General features: G+C 38.8%; 1 long non-coding RNA gene across 1 annotated transcript; it reads right to left on the bottom strand.

Annotated features, from left to right (window-relative positions):
- Positions 1 to 3,389: 3,389 nt before the first annotated feature.
- LOC104863368 lies at positions 3,390 to 11,851 on the bottom strand. Its single transcript, XR_780535.1, has 4 exons — positions 11,463 to 11,851; positions 10,495 to 10,594; positions 6,257 to 6,350; positions 3,390 to 3,549 (listed from the first exon to the last, which is right to left on the bottom strand). It is a non-coding gene; the product is annotated as an uncharacterized LOC104863368 (long non-coding RNA).
- Positions 11,852 to 13,234: the final 1,383 nt, after the last annotated feature.

Here is a 13,234-nt window from a genome sequence, read left to right as displayed (position 1 = left end):
TTACTATGTGAAGTTTGTGTTTACAGATTGACTTCTAAGGTAAATAATGACTCATCCCTTCCTTAAACACTTTAACTGTGACGGATATTTTCTAATTTTTATTTTGTAGGTGTTCTTTTAAAATAAATCTTATTTGCATCCACAAATTATTGCCTAATTTTCAGCCCCTCCTTTTTTATCATTCTGAGGTTCATTCTTTCTTTGTCATTTCATTTTATACCGCTACTAGTTGTCTAAGTTGTAGACTCAAGAGCAAAGTTGTGTCATTAATGACTGAAAATCTGAGCAGAGAATTGTAGTTTAGAGAAATGCTAAGAAGTATGTTGTAATTGGATCAGTGGAAATTAGAATAAATATCAGAGTTTGGGAATGAAAGAAATAAATAGCATTGAAAGATGGCTTGGGAATAAGTGACAAAAGTTATGGAAAAAATATCAAATATTACAGAAAATTGGCTATAATGGAGATCACTGTGTACCAAATTAACTAGGGAAAATATCCTAGATAAAAGGCCTTCACCTGTCTACGAAGAAATCTAGGTAGGTTTCCCACAGATGAGCAAACTAGCTCATTCACCACCTCCTGCCTATTCCAGAAAATTTACATTTCCAAATACAAATTTCAGTGAGTTCCATAATGTCCATTATACAGGATTATTATTCCAGTTCCTTGAGACATCAGTATATGTGAGTTAAAACTTTTCAAAAAGTAGACTACTGCATGTAGCTCTTTTCTTTACTGTTTGAAACTAATGACTGTTGCTTTATCTAATCAGACCTTGTTTTCCTCAAGATTCAAGCAACAAAGTTAAAGAAATTTTCATTATACACAGATACTATACTTATTAAATTGCTTCTACCAGAACACTCACTGTCTCCTTGCAAGTTCATTGCTTCAGGGACCTGGATCCAGTGCACCACTGGGGAGACTGCTCTTAAAGAAATTAAGGGCATGAAGAGCTAGCTCATCGATGGGAACAGGCTGGTACACAGAACAAGAATAGAATCTGGTAAACTGCAGTTGTGGTGGTAAGAGGAAAGAAATTCTCTTTTGAGTGTTTTGAAATTCTCAGTGGATCAGGGAGATGAATTAGAATAGATGAGGAGACATTGTGGTTTAAGAAAAAGAGATAATAGGAAATCTTTTTTGATCATGACCATGACTTTTGAGAGAGACCACTGGGGTTGTTACATAATTTTATCCATTCATATCAATCTGTACAGGTACAGATAGAAAATGAGTGAAGAGGCAAATTTAAATAAAATTGTGAGTTTGTCAGAATACAATAAAAACAGGACAAGAAGATCAATGATATACACAAGGAAATGTAATCACTGACCAGACAAAGCATAAACTCATTTAAAGGGAAGAGAAGACAGACAATGATTTTGTGTGGGTTGGAGAGTAGACTGGCATTCCCAGTTGAGAAAAAGACTGATGAAGGAAAGAGTTAGAAAGATGACAGTGATGATGAGAGAGCCCAGTGCATCAAATTAAGATTACTGGGTGGTAAAGTCATTCCTTCATTCTCAGACTCTCCGTTCTGCTGTGAAGCAGATTGTACCACAGCGTGGTCTGGAAGCCAGAATGTGCACCACACATTGTAAGGAAGAACGCTTCAGAGGGTTGTGCCCTTTCCTCTTTGGCCAACAGTACCACATGCTGGCATAGGTGTTAAAACCAGTCCATCCCATGGGCAGGATCCCATCACGGTGGTTCTTGGTGTAAACTGTATTATCTGAAAAATACAGTGATGTAGTGATCACCATGACAGGTGACAAAGGCCCTCTGAGCACACCAATGCTGTTACTGAAAAGAGGATTGTGGGAAAGGAGCACTGACTTCTGGAAGGGAAAGCAAGTCCATACCCAGAACATATCTCTCATCCAGGGATGACACGTGCCTGCCTCATCGATAAGGAAGAATCCAACATAATGAACTTCCCCACGGGATAGGTGCTCCAAATGTGGCATGCCCAGGAATGACAGCATATTGGGACCCCATGTGGGGACTTCCTTTTAGCGGATTAAACAGTTTACACTATCATTAACCAGGCAATGCTTCCTTCAGGTTTTTCTTCAAAAGTTACTATTTCATTGAGTCCTTTCCTGACTGCTGTTTTCAAATAGTAACTCAAACTGGATTAGAAAATTAAGCATAAGACCTGAAATCATGAAACTACTAGAAGAAAACAGATGCAAGTTTCAAGATGTTGAAGTGGACAAGGATTCTTCAGATAAGACCTCTGAAACACAGGAAACAAGAGCAAAGACACAAATAGAATTACATCAATCTAAAAGCTTTGACAAAACAAAAGAAATGATCAACAAGGTAAAGGGACAACTTACACAAGGAGAGAAATTATTTGCAAATTATCTATCTGACAAGGAGTTAAGGTCCAAAATATAAGAGACTCAACTCAATCGCAAAACAACAAATAATCCAACTAAAAATGGTCAATAAACCTAAATGTATCATTTCCCAAAAGAAGACGTACATATAACCAATAATAGATAATAACAGATAATAGATAAAAACACACAATATGTGTAACCATCAGAGAAATGCAGATCCAAACCACAGTGTGGAATCACATCCCCCCAACTAAAATGGCTACTATCAAAAGGCAAAAGACAGCAAATGTCCTGAGAATGTAGAGAAACAGGAACCCTAGCACACTTCGGCTAGGAGGGTCAATCAGTACAGCCTTACGTGTACTGATACGGGACACATAACGAGGTTCCTCCAAAACTGGAAATAGAACTACCACCTGACACAGCAGTCCTATTATTGGCTACACAGCCAAAGCAAATGAGCTCAATATGTGGATGAGATATTTGCACTCCTACATTTATTGCTGCATGATACAATAGCCAAGAAGTAAAAGCAATTTAAACATGAATCAGAAGAGTGACTACATAAAAAATTATGTGGAAAATATACATGATGGAATACTGTTTAACCATAAAAAGTTGATATCCTGTCATTTGCAGCAACGTGGGTGGAAGGACATGTCACTATTTTAAGTGAAATTAGCCAGGCAGAGAAAGACAAACACAACACAATCTCACAAGTGAGAAATCTAAAAAAGTTAGTCTCAACAAAACTGAAAATACACAGTGGCTTCTAGAGGCTGGGAAGCGAGGTGGGAAAAGGTTGGTCAATGGGTACTAAGTGATCACTAGACAGGAGTGGGAAGTACTGTGTGCTGTTCCACAAGAAAGGGTTTTGAATGTATTTACCCCTGAAGAAATGGCAGAGACGTCTCCATTATACATTGTTTCTTTCCATTACACGTTGTATATATGAATCAAAGTATATCCCAGTTATGTACAATTTCATGCATTGATAAAAATACATAAATGAAAAAAAAATGCATCCACCTCATTCTTCCTGGCACTGACTCCATTTCCACATCTTAATCGTCAACTTTTGCATCCCATGATTTCTTTGTTGAATTTTCTTTTGCCTTTATTCAGAATCATTGCCTGTTTTACTCAGTGCTGATTCCTCAGTGCCCTCAATCACTGCCGGGCCTATGTTGGATGCCTAATTAATGTTAAACATGAATGAATTAATTTTATATAAATTATGTACATTCAGGGAAAAAGAAGCATTTCTCTAGCTCGGAGAGGCAGAGCGGTATTAGCCACCTTGGTCAGTAGATGTTTAGCAGTACCTGTAGCTGCCCGGTCGTATTTCCCAGTGTACTGCATGACTTCGACTACCAACTCCCTTTCCCCAGAATGAAGGTTGTTATTTGAAGTCTAAATCAGTGGCTCTCAAACATCAGCCTGTCATACCACACAGCAACACTTTCTGAATATCGTTTTTTAAGTACAAGTCTTACCCATGTCTAGACGGCTGACCTACTGAATGTTAATACATCTTCACTGGTTAAAGTCCTACCTTTTGGGTAATTTGTTATACATATAAATAGATAATTAAAACAAATGGCGTACATCTGTAGCTATTTTACTTCTAAACTACTTATGCCATTTTTAAGCAAATTTCTTATAGACAGTAAAAAGTTGGATTTTCTTTTGTTTTCTTCTAGATTTTGTTGCGTCTTGTTTTTATTTTTAATTTATGTTGAGTCATTTTCAAATAACATACCTAGATAAACTATATTCAATGTAATCGTTGATGTGTTTGGGTGTAGCATTTTCCTATGTGTTTTCTTTGTCTTTCATGCTTTTACAACTTTTATTTGGGTTATTTGAGTGTTTTTCAGTTTTTCATTTTACATTATATATTGTAACCTTGAGTACCTCTGTACAGTGATTTAATAGTTGGCTAGAGTTCGTAGCAGACGTGCTTTACTTTTCATGCTTTATTTTACTACTTCAAGTTAAATGTAGGAACCAAGCCCCTCTAGAAGTCCTCTTAACCTCCTTGTTTATACTTAGCTGTCTTATACATTGTATCCACATAGTGAAATTCCCATCAGACAATCTTATAAGTTTTACTTCCAACTATCAAATATATTTTAAAGACTTCAAAAGAAAAGAATGGTCTATGTGGTTCATCCAGACATTTACCGCGTCTGTTGCTCGTCCTCGTCCCTATGGTTCCAATTTCCTCTCTATATCATCTGCCTTCAGTGAGAAGAATTTGCGTTCCCAGCCCTTTTAAAGCAGGTCAGCTGGATGCTCTTCTCTTCCTTTCTCTCCATCCGAGATGGCTTTATTTTACCATCCTTGCTGAAGGAAGTTTTTGTGGAGTACACAATTCGGAGCCAACACATATTTTCTTTTCGGTCTGATAAAATGCCATCCCACTTCCTTCCAGCTTCTGACTTTTCGATAAGAAATCCACAGATAGTCAGTCATTGCTTCTGTATAAAGACTGGGTCATTTTTGTCTGGATAATTTCAGTTGGTGTTTTTTGGAATTTAGTTTTCGTTGGTTCCGTTTTCATGTATCTGGGCATGGACTTCTTTGGGTTGTCATGCTGGTGTTTCAAGGAACTTGAATCTGTAGCTTTATGTCATTTGCTAAACTTCAGAATTTTTTAGTCATTTTTCTCCAATTGTTTCAGTACTGTACTCTGATGGCATGCATTTTAGATATTTTATCGTTGTCCCACAAGTTCCTGGGGGCTATTTAATTTTCTTGAGGCTCTTTATTCTGTTATTCTAATAGGACAGTTTGTATCGATCCCTCTTTAGGTTCATTGACTTCCATCTCCTATGTGCTCTCAAGCCAATTCAGTGAAGTCTTCGTCTGTTTTGTTAGTGTTGTTATTGTTCATCTTTTTTTGCATTCTCAAATGTCCAGTTGTTACTTCTACATACATATCCTCTAATGCTCTGCTAAAACTTTGTCTTTTTTCCACTCACTGCAAATGTTTTCAATGCTTGCTGCAGCATCTCTAAGTCTTTGTTATATGATTCCAAGACCTGCGTCATCTCAATTTTGGCATCTGTTGACTGTCTTTCCCATGCATGTTAAAACAGTCTTAGTTTTTCATGTGCTGAGTGCTATGGCTTGCATGTGTCTCCCAAAAATCATGTGTTGAAAATTTGATCACCATTTTAACAGTACGGAGAGGTGGCACCATTAGGAGAGGATTAGGCCATGAGGGCTGCTTCATGGATGAATTTTTACTGCCATTGACACAATGGACTTGTTACGGCAGCAGTGGGTTCTTTATAAAAGGATTATTTCAGCTCTATCTTGCTCTCTCACCTTCTCTTTGTTCCTCCTCCACTGAATAACCTACCTAAATGCTGTCACCAGATGCCAGCCCATTAACTGCATACTTTCCAGTCTCCAGAATCATGAGCCAATAAATTTCTGTTCATTTAATTAACCCAATAATTCTTCTCTGTTACAGCTGCACAAAACACAGATACCACGTTATTTTGAATTCCTGCTTTGAGTATTATGTCATGAGATAGGAGGTTCTATTTTAATTTTATTGAGAAATGTTAGCATTATATTAATAAGTAGTCAGCTTGGTCAAGTTCAGGCTGCAAATTCTAACCCATCTTCTGTAGACTATGATCCAAATGTCAGTCTGGTTTTCAAAGCCTTTCAGAACTGTAAGTGTCTGACCCACCTGTGTGTCAGCTGGGATCAGTCTATGACTTGAGCAGTGATCTACTGATTAGTTCACCTCTTTAAGTCACTTTTCGTAGTGTTTAGGATCAGATCTTCACACATATATCTCAACAGTGAGGCCAGGTATTAACAGCGAATTTATGGAACTACTTTCCTAAGCACCTCCCTCTCCACATTTCCCAAGTACTTACCCATTTTCTAGGGCTTGCCCTTTCACACTTCTGGCCAAGAAGTTGGTATTTTATTTACCCCTCTCTTCACACACTTCTTTGACTGCATCTCTACCTAGAGTCAAGTGACAAGAGTATGGTATGAGGAGAGGAGCAGAAGTTCGGGTCTATACCATCTTCTGGTATACCACCAGTCATGAGGAAGGGAGAATTTTGTCCCCAGCAGGTTTCCTCTGAAGCTTCCTTCTCCGTGACTACAGGTTTGCTTGGTGGCTGGTGTACAAGAAATGGAGGAAAAATGATCCAGGCACTCTATACTCTGTCTCTGAAATTTAGAAGTTTTATTTTCTTTTCCTTGAGCCAGAACAAGAGGGTTTTTCCAAGAGATTGTTCTGACTACATGCGGGTACCTACATCCGGTTTACAAACTTCAGCATAGAGAATGCCAGTGAGAATAATATAGTAACTTTGCTGCCTACTTGGTGGTATATTAGGTTCTAGTCTTCCAGAATCATCCTGACACATTCTGAGTACTCAAATAGTATTTGCATGCATGCTGCACAAGAATCATAGTGACATTCAATAGGAGAGACAGGGTTGGGTGTGATTATTCTAACTTGCCAAAAACAAGATTCTCATTAATTTCTAATATTAAAAATAATGTACAAAGAGTTCTAATATTTAACTTTGATTATGCTCCTAGGATACATCTCATTTAAATTTGGTAAATTATTCTTTTGATATTTGCTAAAATAATATCATTATGTGTCACTAAGAAATTTTGTACTGGGCTTGGGATTTAGCTCAGTGGTTCTGCCACCTGCTTTGCAAGGGCAAGGACCTGAATTTGATTCCAGGTACCAAAAGAATAAAAGCTTAGAAATTTTGTATCTATGTTACAAATATAATTGGCTCTATAATTTTCTTCTTATGCATGTCATCATATTGAGACATAGAGTTATTGCAATTTCATAGTGTTTTTTAATATCTCCATCCATTTTTCTGAATTAGCTCAAACAATAGAAACTTTCATTCTCTAAAAGCTAGGACTCATCCTTGAAAATTTCTGGGTTAAATTGTTATATTGTGCATATCTTTAAAACTTCCCAAAAGGAATGAGTGTTGAGGGCAGAGATATAGTTGGTAACTTAATGCTAGAAAATGGGTTATGCATATTAACATGAAGTATTCCACAAATCTAATAAATGAACCTGAAGAAAAGTTGGAAAATTCATGACACTACAAGAAAAAAACATTCCATGAACACAACTTTCCATGAGTTACTTGCCATTTTCATTTAGATTGTAACACATACAATGGTAAGAGAAAAATAGAATACTAGAGAAAGCAGTGAGGGGAAAAAAGTGCTTTATTTTCTGCCTCATTTGTGTGGTAGAAGGAAAAGTGGAACCACAAATCAAAAGACTGGGGTGACAGAACCAACTCTACTATTTACTTGCTCTCCTACTTCAGGGGTCCTCAACATCTTCAGACTTGACTTTCTGGGGGTATAGCTGAATGGTGGAGCATTTGACTGCAGACTTGATTTCCCCATGGAAAGGGGCTGGACTGTAATTCTCTGTCAACAGCTTTAGTGGGCAGGATTCATCTTGAACACTTAGTAAAAATTCTGACTTCAGGGGCTTTGCCCCAATATTCCAATGCAGTAAGTCTGTCCTACCAATTCACATTTTAGCAAACATGACTTGATCTGTTCTGCTTACCAAGTACAAATGAGAAAATGCAGTTGTACTAGGGTTCTCCAGAGAAGTGGGACCAATCAAATGTATATGACTATAAGAGGATATTTAGATATTTATTTTTTGCCTCATACACTCAGAGGCTAAATGGTCTCACCATGACTCTGATAAATTGGCAGCTTCTTGATTCAAGAAGTTGGAAGGTTCAAACTGAGAGAAAGGCCAGTAATGCAGCTCTGAAAGCTCCCAAGGAAAGCGGGCATTCATCCAAAGGCTAAAGAACCTGGAGTCTCATGATCAAGGGAGATAGGAGAGAAAAATGCATCCACAAAGAGCCCAGTGCAGGTGACAGCAGGCTGTCCGCCAATCCAGGTCCCCTACCTGGAACAGTGCCACCCACAGTCAGGAAGGCCTTCCCCACCTGGCTGGCCTGAACACCAGCGTCCCTGGAAACACCTCCCAGACACACTGAGAGCTACGCTATGCCGTTCTCTGTGCATCCCTCCACCCTGTCCAGTTCATAGCCATCAAGCCAGCAAAACATTCCAGCTTCCATCTGGCTTATCAGCAGCCTTTTTATTAGAAAAGAGCTAAATGCAGACTTCCAATTTTAAAACAAAATCCACAGAGCTTATAACCATAAATGTCCTTAGAACCTTAGTTTACAAAACTCATGAATCTCCTGAACTCAGTTGTTGGAGTTGACAAAAATTGCCATATCCTTTGAAGTCTTGAAAGACTTTTACTTGAAAGACTCAGTTACTTGAAAGGCACCACTGGGTACTATGATTTCAAGTGGAAAGAATATGCTTGGGAATTGCAAAACAGCCCTTGAGTTAAACCATAGGAAATTGTTAATATTCAATCCTTTTTCACCTACACAAGCAGCAATTTCCTATTAATCAACTTAGGTCATTTTCTTTTACTTTGTCCTTTTCCCATAACTTAGTAGGCATAGTTTCTTTCAGTATTTCTGTCTCTTTAAATATATTAGTGAGAAAGTTTTTCATAAGGCTTGATGGACAGGAAGTGGTTATGAGGGTTTTAGATCATTATTTTTAACAGTTGAGAAGGTTCTGTCTGTGCTAGGAATAAGGTCAACTTCAGCTATTTTCTTCGTGAAGCTATTTACTATCGTCACCTAATCCACAGTCTCTTCTGCAAGCACAGAGAGAACAGATAAGTCTGCAGGGTCCTTCCCATACCATATCAGTCAAGGTGTTATCCTACCAGCTGGCTGGCCATTGGGATAACATTTCACTAAAGAGACATAGAATGAAAAAATTTCATCCTGTGGAAGTTTTAGGAAGGAGTTATAGGGTCATTCCATTTTCTATAAATATTTATTAAGATTTTGCAAAGCACCAGTAAATGCTGTGGGGATTTCAAATATAAATAAGACCAGGTCTTTGTTTTCTGCATGCTAAGTAAGTAGTGGCAAATAGACATATACACTGGCAAATACACAACAAGGTAGTTTGTATAATAAAGGTTAAAATTTAATAACATCTCTAATAAAATAAATATGGCTACTCATTTCGATCATGCCCAATAGAAAACTTGAAGCTGTCCAATCTTTAAATGAGGTCAAAGTAAGTTTGCTTTGTTATACATATTGCGAAGTAAAAATTATAAGTTTATAGCTCTAAGGATAGCAGTTCATTAGTGCATTAGTGTGTTAGTCACTTTCTTGTCACTGAGACAGGATACTGGACACCCACAACTTAAAGGAGGAGGGGTTTATTTGGCTCTCTCTTTTCAGTCCGTGGGCAGCTGGCTACAAGGCAGACACTGCATGGTGGACAGCCTGGACCAAAGACAGCTGCTCGTGTCCTGGTGGCCAGGAGGCACAGGGCAAAGGGAGGAGTCGGGGAGAGAGCCTTCCGCTCACATCTCTTGTGACCCAGCACTCCCTACCAGGCCCCTCCTTCCAACAGCCTGCTCAAGCCCTGGATTCACTGGTGCATGAATCCAAGACAGTACAGACCCCCGTGAGCCAGTCACTTTCTAAAAGCCCCCTTCTGAGCACATGCGGCTCTGGAAAGACATTCTAGATCTAAACCATAACAATGAGTTCAATTCATTATTCAGACGTTATAGCTCATGCTTGAGAATGGTGAGGGTGACAGATAAAATACTGCAAACTGAGCAGAGCTTCCTGTTAGTTTGAATATTCAGTTCAAATATTCAGTTCAAATGAATAACAAAAGAATATACAGACATTTTGTTGGTCCGTATCCTATTTTGGGGAGATACTGGAGGATCAAGCTTTAGAATTGCTTTATTTCTATATTTTTGGATTTATTTCTTTTGTCTTAAGACCTAATTTGAGAGTGGAGTCATCCCTTTGAGGAAGTTATATGAAAGTCATGATGAAATCTATTATACTACCGCTGATAGCAAAGCCTCAAATATATGGGTGCTTCCTTGACCCTGGGACTTAGAAGAGGATCTCAACAAGTTTTATAGGTATTAAGTAGTCAGGCCTTCAAATTAGCTCTGGAAAACAGACATTACACAGAGCCAGCACTGTTCACCATAGAGCAATGGGAGAAGTACCTGTAAACAGAAGATGCTTCGAGCGACACCAAGCGGAGAATGAGCGGTCCTCACTGGAGCGTAGGGCATGTGTCAGTGTAGGTGTTCAACTCTGTTACACCTACAAGTAGTTGAGGCAACCTGTTAAAAACGATTATCAGACCAGCCGTTCCAAAAGCTGGACATTTCATTAGAATACAGTTCTGCCTCCACAAGTCTGAGACCTGCAATGTTTCCATACCAACAGCCAACAGTCGCATTAGCCAGAATCAGTAAGTCTGCCTGAGGACCCCACCAGAGTGAGAACTACTCTTGGGACAACAGATTGCTGGGCTCCCCGGGGGGACAGCCTGATCCCTAGAGCGGAGGCAGAACCCAGGAATTCACATTCCTAAGGAGGCCCCAGGTAATCCGATGGTGCCCGTAATACTGTTCTGTGTTGCTCTACAGAACTACGGGTGCCTGTGCAATCTTGATTTTAACATACTCTTCTGATAATTACAGTGGACACAATTTGGGAACCGTGGAGCCAACAGATGTGTCTCTGGCTACCGGTGACTGACCTTAGAACGGGCAGCGGATGGCACATATCTCCCTCCCCAAAGGCAAGCTACACCTCAGTCAGTGCCCGGAAGACAACACAAGAAGCGGAACAGTGTGTGGGGGCAGCAGAGGCTGTGAACAGACAGGAGCAGGGCCAGATTTGACTCCGGTTCTGAGAAGCTGGCCCTTCTAGGCAGGACCTCGTTCAGTAATGGGAGGAGAGGAAGCCAGGTCGGACAAAGGCACTGGGCAGTAAGGCGGCCAGGGCTGTCTCAGCTGTGGCTAGTGAGGGCAAGCCAAAGGTCAAGACCAGTTCTGAGGGCCGAGTAGAGAATGAGCCGTGGAGCAGCAGCCCCGGAAGTCAGGACTCGGTCAGGACACAATGTACAAAGTAGTTCAGGTCAGGGACCCGGCGCGAGGGAGAAATGACTCTCCTCACATCTTACCCGGAAGAACTGAGACGAGGGCGTGACCGTCTACAACTTCCTGTCCACGTAGCTACCGACGTCTGCACAACCTTCTGTGTTCCCGTGAAAATAGAGCTTTATAAAGTTGAAAAATACTTTGTTCTCTATTTAACCAATCATCAAGCCTACTACCATATTCATAATTTTTGCTCTTATTTGTCCCAATGTTTTCTCTGCCACTATTTGAAGCACAATTGCTAATTTTCCTTTTTTCAAAAACGCATCTCTTTCCTTGCCTTAAAATTCTCAAACTGTTTTCAGACTCTTAACCTAGTATCTAAAATCTAACAAAGTTACTTATCAAACTGGTTTGAAGAAAACGGGCAGCACTGCATGTTTAAAATGCAAATCCCTAGGCATTAGTCTAAGTTTTCTCAACCTAAATCTCAGAAACTGAGCTCCTGAAACATGGATTCTTCAGGTTTCCCAAAATATCTCTACATTCAAAAAGTAGTAATTACATGTGATTATTGCCCTTTCCACTCTTTTTTCCTCTAGGGATAGACTTCGCTATTATAAATTTTCTAGTTTGGGGTTACCCTGTAGGTAAAAATATTCAAAGTTACTTTTTTTTTTTCAATACTGGGGATCGAACGTGGGTCTTGAGAGGCAGGCAGCGGAACCACTGAGCTAAATCCCTGGCCCCTCAAAGTTACTTCTTAAAGACACATAATATTCTGAAACCACTCAGAAATAAAGGAGAAAAACATGCAAACAATAATTTTCCATATATAATATATATAATGTAAAGATTGTATTAGACCATATCTTTATAATATTACACTTGGCAGAATTGTGCTAATGAGTACATAGAGTGAAATACTATCCTGCAGGTCAATGTGCTTTAACCCTGAAAACACAGATACATAAGAACATGGAAAATAAACAGTTGAAACTCAGTGTCCTCTACTTTATAACCTAGAACATCATGTTCATTTATTTATTTATCTATTTAGGGTTGGGTTGAAAGAATAAGCTTGTCACAGTAGCCTCTGGGTACATTTACAACCTTCTAGAAGAGACATTCTACAGTTTCTGTATAAATTCCGAGAAGCTTAAAGTGAATACTTGCTCTGTTATTTAAAGGATTTCTGGTTTGTTTCAACTTGAAAGTGATTTAATAGGAGGCCCACAGAGAAAATCTCTCTCAGTAATCAAATTATAACAAGTAAGGATTAAAAGTATTAAGAAGTTTAACCAAATTTTTCAGCCACCCTGTTTTTTTTTTTTTAAACCAGCAGGGGTGTCATTTGAAGTTGATTGTGAAAATAAATACAACAAAATCATAAGAATGAGAAACACAAAAACTACACAAATATTGGGTTCATTTCCAGGAACCATGTTTTTCAAATGCTTGGGTTTGCCCAAAACCTAGCAGCCTTTTTCTCAAGGACATTTTGTCTCTGTCTTCTGCTACCTTTCTGAATTTATAAGGCCAATTTTATGTTACAGGTAAATTTAATTTACATTTTTATTTAATACATGAAAGTGGTTTGTCATGTGTGCACTGGGTTTTGGAGAAGACTTGTAATCTTTCTAATAGACTTTTAGAACATTATTTTTCCCCCTTTCTTAGAAACAGGAAGCCACTTTAGCCAAAAGCAAACAAGGTTAAACTTTAGAGTGTTAGATTCAGGCTTGACATTTAGAAACCACAGATCCAAATGGGTCTTATGCTTGGCAAAACATTCCTTCCCTTCTTTATTAGGTGAGAAGAAAACATTTAGGATAAAAGCAGAAATGATTAAAAT

The sequence above is a fragment of the Fukomys damarensis genome, unplaced genomic scaffold, assembly GCF_012274545.1.
Source record: "Fukomys damarensis isolate Sample0158 unplaced genomic scaffold, DMR_v1.0_HiC HiC_scaffold_14, whole genome shotgun sequence".
In the NCBI taxonomy this organism is placed as follows: Eukaryota; Metazoa; Chordata; class Mammalia; order Rodentia; family Bathyergidae; genus Fukomys; species Fukomys damarensis.
Note: the sequence above shows the minus strand (reverse complement) of the source record. Positions and strands in the feature narration are given on the sequence as shown.